The 7500-nt window shown below is 45.3% G+C and overlaps 1 protein-coding gene across 5 annotated transcripts in view; it reads right to left on the bottom strand.

Annotated features, from left to right (window-relative positions):
* Positions 1 to 7500, bottom strand: part of kdm6ba (lysine (K)-specific demethylase 6B, a) — a 242263-nt gene that overhangs the window by 65398 nt on the left and 169365 nt on the right. For all 5 annotated transcript variants that reach the window (XM_080742373.1, XM_080742377.1, XM_080742378.1 and 2 more), the window contains one exon: positions 2657 to 2711. The gene's annotated coding sequence lies outside the window, so the exon portion shown is untranslated. The remainder of the gene's footprint in view (positions 1 to 2656; positions 2712 to 7500) is intronic.

The raw sequence follows: 7500 nt of genomic DNA, 5'->3' as shown, positions 1-7500 counted from the left end.
TTATGGTGAAATCGTCCTCCGTCATGCTCTGGAATAAATTCACCTTTTATTTGCCGAGCTGCAAATACGGTACCACTTAAACCCCCTATATTGGTAAAAGGTACTTACGATATACGTACTTGATAGACTCTTTTTTTTCACTCTCTATTAAATGGCTTTGCCAAAAAATAGCCGATCTACAAGCTCACAACGCGTCGCAACGCGACGCGTTGTGAGCTTGTAGATCTGCTATTCTTTGGGCAAATGTTCTGCCCCAGGAAAATGGATTTAGATTTTCGCGATAACATCGTAAATCGCGATTTCTTTTGTCACAATAATCGTGATATGACATTTTCATATCGTCCCATCCCTCCTTGAGTCACACACACAACTACTACTACTACCACCACTACAACTCTTACTCAGCAGCACAGGGTGACACCTCCCCCCCCCCCCCCACACACGCTCACCCACACCACAACACCCAGGAAGACCACTCACACACACTTTATTGCACTAAACTAAACTTGACTGATTTCCATGGCCGGCATTGGTTCACTCAAACCTCTGACCCTAACCTCAACCACCACCGCCACTGCGTGACTAAACGTAACCTTTAGCTACCGCCACTTAACTGTACTGTGACTAACTTTAACCCTAACCATCACCAGGTTTGGCTGAGACTACCATTCATCCACGGAAGAATAGTATGCTGCTCACAATCCGTGACGCACTGTGAGCTTGTAGATATGCTATTTTCAAATGATTTTTATGCATCTGAAAACCTGAAATGGGTCATTCTGCATAATGAGTACGTTTACTTTTTTGGTACTTGGTACATTAGGTATTGGGTACATTTTGATACCAAATACTTTTGTACTTTTGCTCAAGTACATTTTGAATTCCTGGACTATTACTTGTAACAGAGTATTTCTATATTGCAGTATTGATACTTTCACAAGTACAACATTCGAGTACTTTTTCCATCACCACACACACACACACACACACACACACACACACACACACACACACACACACACACACACACACACACACACACACACACACACACACACACACACACACACACACACAGGAAGTGTGTGTGTGGGGGGGGGGGGTAACAGTAGCGACGGTCCACTCACATCCGTTCTTTCACAGCCCTCGTTGTCTTCCCCGCGGGCGAGTGAGTGCGTTTCTCACCCCCTCTCCCTATTGTCCTCTTCCCACACTCCTCTCTCTTACTCACGCTGTTCAGAGACACTCCACTCCTCTGACTGCGTACGTTCACTCTCCATACCCAAATAGGGTGTGTGTGTGTGTGTGTGTGTGTGTGTGTCTGTGTGTGTGTGTGTGTGTGTGTGTGTGTGTGTGTGTGTGTGTGTGTGTGTGTGTGTGTGTGTGTGTGTGTGTGTGTGTGTGTGTCTGTGTGTGTGTGTGTGTGTGTGTGTGTGTGTGTGTGTGTGTGTGTGTGTGTGTGTGTGTGTGTGTGTGTGTGTGTTTGTGTGTGTGTGTCTGTATGTGTTTTGCACAGTAGATAGATAGATAGATAGATAGATAGATAGATAGATAGATACCTTTATTATCCCAAGGGGGAAATTCAGTACACACAGTACACTTGAACATACCGTACACATAGTGTTATGTACTATCTGTGTACAGTCACATCCTGAGTGGCCATTGGACTTTGGAAGTGGACCAGTAACCTCTTCTTGACCCCTGGAATCTCTATTCTCTGGGGGGCGACGCCTTGCGTCGTGGGCGTATAGATTGGCTTGTAAATGGGCTGCGAGGTATTTAGTGTAGAGCGACAAACGGGAGGGTGCTAGTGTACAGCCCTGGGGGACCCCACTCAACTAAGTATAGGGCGTTAAGTGGTTTTAAGAGTTAACGAGAGAGACAGAGATTGGTGTTTATAATCAGAGAAAGAGACACACACAGACAGACAGACGTTGGGATCATGGGACGATATGAACATTTCATATCACGATTGTGACCAAAGAAATCTCGATTTACGATCTTAGCGCGATAATCAAAACATCCCCAACATCCATTATCCTGGGGTGGAACATTTGCCCAAAAATAGGCGATCTACAAGCTCACAACGCGTAGCGTTTAAAAAATAGACGATCTACAAGCTCACAACGCATAGCGTTGTAGATCGTCTATTTTTTGGCTAAGAGATTTGGTATAGAGTGAAAAAAAGACTGTATCGAGTACGTATATTATAACTTAAGAACGTTTTACCAATAGAGGGTTTAAGTGGTACCGGATATGCAGCTCGGCAAATAAAAGGTGAATTGATCCCAGTGCATGACGGAGGACGATTTCAGGATGAATTAAATCTCCACGATTACGATTATCGTGAGTGTTTTTTATCACGATAAACAATAATATCGCTTATCGTCCCATCCCTAAAGCCTCGAACAGAGTCGGGTCCGCAGTGGAAGGCTATCCACCACGGTGTAGTGCGGTGTAGTCTTTTTGAGCGTTAACGTTGTAGTTTCATGACTCAAAAAGACTACACCGCACTACACCGCGGTGGATAGCCTTCCACCGCGGACCCGACTCTGTTCGAGGCTTGACACACAGACAGACAGACAGACAGACAGACAGACAGACAGACAGACAGACAGACAGACAGACAGACAGACAGACTGACAGACAGTCTTACCTGGTGAGTGAGGGTGAAGTCAGTCCTAGCAGGTCACCATGACTCCGCCCACTTCCTGAAACAACACCACAGGAAGGACAAAGGTCACGGAGAGGGCAGACAACATCCTAGGTCATCATCATCAACACAACACAAAGGAAACTCTGTTTCCGGATGTCTTTTGGCATTTTGTCAGCAACCATAAAGGCAACACTCACTCGCTGATAACAAAAGTCTACAAAAGGTAGACGCATTCCACGCAACGTTCGAATAGCAAAGCCCACACGAGAGCCACGGGAGATTTCACACCGATGGGGAACTGAGGTACACTCTGCCGTCAATACGATTCTCTGGGTTTCTTGGCAGATTAGGCGCTACTTTCATGCATTGTGTCTCTCAAAAAGGTCTGTCCAGGTAGCTCGGTTATTAGAACACATCATGATTTGATGAATTATGTGGTATTAGATTGGCATAGACTCGCCCATATCAATACCATACCAAATCTAACACTGTGTTCACAGCAAACAGTGACAATGAATTCTTGCCATCAGCAATCAGTTCCTTGTTCTTTTTAACCTACGCCTTTATATATTTCTTCATGTGGACCAAAGTGTGTACAGAGTAGAGGGAAATGATATGTCAGATATGCAGGTATTGGGGGCATTCGGAGTCACATTGACTATTTTGAAAGCCAATCCCATTTTCTTTCACCGTTTAACCCTCTCTTCTACCCTTCCTAAGCTAGCAAAATGGCTGGGAAACAGGTGGGTCATGGGCCCCAGGTTGAGAAGTAGCCGAATCAGTTTGTTTGGGGGGGGGGGGGGGGGGGGGGGTTTGAACTGAAGCTTATTCTTTAGTGAACCTTTGATGTTGGAGTACCAGGAGGTGCAAGCAAAGTCACAGATGGGCTGAGTGAGGGTTCGTTGGGAGCCCTTCTGTTGACAAAAGTGGAAATGCTGCCCAAAAACCAAACGCTATTTGATTTACAGTATTTTCTGGACTATAAGGCGCACCTGACTATAAGGCGCACTGTCAATGAATGGTCTATTTTCAAACTGTTTTCATATATAAGGCGCACCTGACTATAAGGCGCACATAATAGACGCTACCGTTGCGTTATGCATCAAACAGATGGAGCTGTGCTAAAGGGAATGTCAATGTCAATGAATGATCCATATATAAGGCGCACTGTAGTTTTTTGAGAAAATTAAAGGCTTTTAAGTGCGCCTTATAGTCCGGAAAATACGGTACTCATTTGATCACCCTTGTTGCCATGCTTTCTCCAGACAGGCATTTGTGGAGAATACAACCCAAACATAGGTAATCTCTTCTTTGCTAGAGCTTACTGCGTCATAGATCAACTTTAACCTTGAAATGGTTTACATTCATTTGGGGAGAAGGAGAGAGGCCTCCATTCCGTTTGCACCTGTGCTACACTGAAAAAAAAAAACGGGACAACTCCCGAACGGCCGATTCATTCCCGGACGGCCCAGGCCGGCCATTGGGAAAAAATTCAAAATAAAATGTCGGCATTCGTTCCATTTTGGGGCCTGGGAGGCCAACAAAGTAAACCGTCACTGTCGGGCAGAAACCTTGTATCTCCAAGTTTCAAATTTGTACGTTTTTTCGCAAAGCCCTGCTTCATCATTCAAGGCCGTCGCACAAGAAGTAGTGAAAACAGCAGATCTACAAGCACACAACGCCTCGCGGTGCGAGGCGTTGTGTGCTTGTAGATCGGCTGTTTTCACTAGTTTAAATCCTTTTTAAAATGATAAATACCGATGGGGGAGAAGGAGAGAGGCCTCCGTTCCGTTTGCACCTGTGCTACACTGGGTCAGACATGTTGAGACATTCCAGCGCGGGGTTAAACGGTGGTCGGCCATCCATCAGCCGTGTAAACGCACGCCACGGGACGGGGGGCCACAGTGTTCTGTGGTTGGACAAGGGCCCAGAATGCCTTTTGGTTTCTTTCTCCTCGCGTTTGTTCGTTTATCGTTGAGCCCTTTTGGAATTTTCATTTGTTGCCGTAGCGTGGTCATAAGATCATCAATATGCCATTGTGTGCACGGCTTACACAAAACCGCTCTGTGTGCACGCGCGTGTCTGTGTGTGTGCAGTGTGCACGCACGCACGCACAGGCGTCCAAACTCACAGCAGCAGGTCCTGGGCCAGTGCTGTGGCCATCTGTGTGTGTGTGTGTGTGTGTGTGTGTGTGTGTGTGTGTGTGTGTGTGTGTGTGTACGTGTGTGTGTGTGTACGTGTGTGTGCACGCGTGCCATGCACCGCCTGTTGAGTGTGAGTCACAGCGTCGTTTGAGGGCCACGTGACTGAGAACAGGTGGCACTCTAGTGTACCCAGTCCACCACACGCGCGCACACGCACACACACACACACACACACACACACACACACACACACACACACACACACACACACACACACACACACACACACACACACACACAAACTAGTACACCATGCACACAACACCTGCAATGTATTGCAGGCTCCAAAACAGCCATATTACTGATTATTATATTATTACTGTTAAAAAGGGAGTTTGGAGAGAGAGAGAGAGAGAGAGAGAGAGAGAGAGAGAGAGAGAGAGAGAGATAGACAGAGAGAGGTACTTTTCCCTGCACTGTAAAAAACGAATACAACTTCTTTCATGGGTCCATTTGGGTCCATTTTTAAACAGAGGATTTTTGCAAAGTTTCCGACACGCATACTGTACTATAAACACATACCGTATGCACTGCTCTGCTGCCAAACAGGAGTTTGCAGAGAAACACACACACATGCATGCATGCATGCCCTTTTCTCTGTGGTTGACACTGGTAGCGACTTAAATGTCATCACCTTTCTCTTCCCCTCCCTCGCGTCCCGTCTCAAACTTCTCTTATAAGCTCCCCCCCCCCCACCCAACACATGACCTGTGGCCTGCAGACGAATCCCACTCTGTTAACAACCCATCCAGCCAAAGCTCTCTCTAGTGGTGCAACTAATAATCCAATCGACCGATTTAATCGATTACAAAAAACGATTCAATTTGAACGAAACTAGTAACTACAGATGATCTATGAGTTCACGATGTTGATGCAGTAGCTTGTGAGCTAGAAGATCGGCCATGCTCGGTATCTTTGTGCAATATTGTACCATGAAGTAGGATTAAGATATCAGACTAATCGACTTAGTTGATTGCCAAAAATCGACTAGATATGCAGCACATGCTCTGTCTCTATCTCTCTGACATGCCTATGTAACACCCGACACATTAAACACACCTACCCCTGTAGATATACTTTGTTACAAGTAAAAGTCCAGAAAATAGCCGATCTACAAGCTCACAATGTGTCGCAGTGCGGTGCATTGTGAGCTTGTAGGGCTTGTAGGTTTTCAAACGGCTGAAATGTATAGGGCTGAAGTGGTTAATGTGTGTTTTGTAATAATAACCAAAATCTACAAAGTAACTAGTAACTAAAGTTGTAAAATAATTGTAGTGGAGTAAAAGTACAATATTTGCCTCTGAGATATAGTGGAGTAGAAGTACTGAAAATTGGAAATAAAAAACAATACTTCAAAACTGTCCTTAACAGTACTTCAGTAAATGTACTTAGTTACTTTACACCACTGCCTGTGTCTATGTATATGGTTTATGAACAGCGACGTACAGAGCCACAGGCATCATATATCGCCACTGTCGGGCAGAAATCTTGTATCTCCAAGTTTCACATTTGTACGTTTTTTTTGTAAACTAAAGCCCTGCTTCCTCATACAAGAAGAAGAAGAAGAATTTACCTACGTCATCCCACGAGGGAAATTCAGTTTTCAGCTTAACCCAGCTGAACCCAGTGCTGCCCACAAGGAGCGCGGGGGAGGGGAGCAGTTAGGGGTTAGGTGTCTTGCTCATGGACACTTCGACACATAGCTGGTGCCGGAATGGTACCTGCGGCCTCTGGGACCTCCGGATACTAGGTATGGACACTAACCATTCAGCTACGCCCGCCCCAACCAAACAAGACTGTCGCACAAGACTAATGAAAATTGCGAGGCATTGTGTGCTTGTAGATCGGCCATTTTCACTCGTTTAAATCATTTTTAAAATGATAAATTCAAAATGAACGGTTTTGGACTTACACAAGGTGTCCACCCGACAACAACGATGTGCGTGTATGCGCGTGTGAGTGCATGTGTACACGTGCGTGTACATGTGTGTGTGTGTGTGCGTGACACTTGTGTCAGTGACAGGCAGGTAAAGCTGGCTCAGCCTGCGGGCGGCCCGGCGGTGAAGGCCCTCCGACCTCTGATCCCGGGGTCAAAGGTCAGGCCTTCATCCTCTCAGGGGTCACAGCTGGCGTGCAGGGGCCTGATGCTGCGTTCCTACAGTAAAGGTGGACCGCGACCTTTCCGCGGGTTTCTTCATTCGTTGCACATTTCCAGTCGTTCTTTCGTTTGTTTTGTCTTCAATTTCGGTACAGTCTGGGTTTGTTTTTTTAAACCCGGTTTGCTAGTTTAGTTTAGGTTTTTGGTTTATTACTTTTACTTTTAGTAGATTATGTAACAAGGATTAGTCAATTTAGTCTGGGCGAGATTCAAGAGGGACAGACAATGTTTTGCTATTTAAAAGAATATATATTTTAACTACAGGCACAGCTAAACCTTTTGGAAGATAATATTTCATATCCAAGAAAATATTAGGCTTATGTATGAAATATCGACGAAGACGAAAACTAAGGCCATGTTTTCCGATGATTGTTCTTTAGTTTTGTAAACACACACAGTTTCAGTTAGCTATCGCTAAGGCTCATTTCCATTCTGATTTCAGCTAAACTATGTTTTGTCAGTTACTTCAGTGTTTCTCAAAG

The sequence above is a fragment of the Nannobrachium achirus genome (genome assembly GCF_963921795.1).
Source record: "Nannobrachium achirus genome assembly, chromosome: 14".
In the NCBI taxonomy this organism is placed as follows: Eukaryota; Metazoa; Chordata; class Actinopteri; order Myctophiformes; family Myctophidae; genus Nannobrachium; species Nannobrachium achirus.
This window is presented reverse-complemented; position numbering and strand designations above follow the sequence as displayed.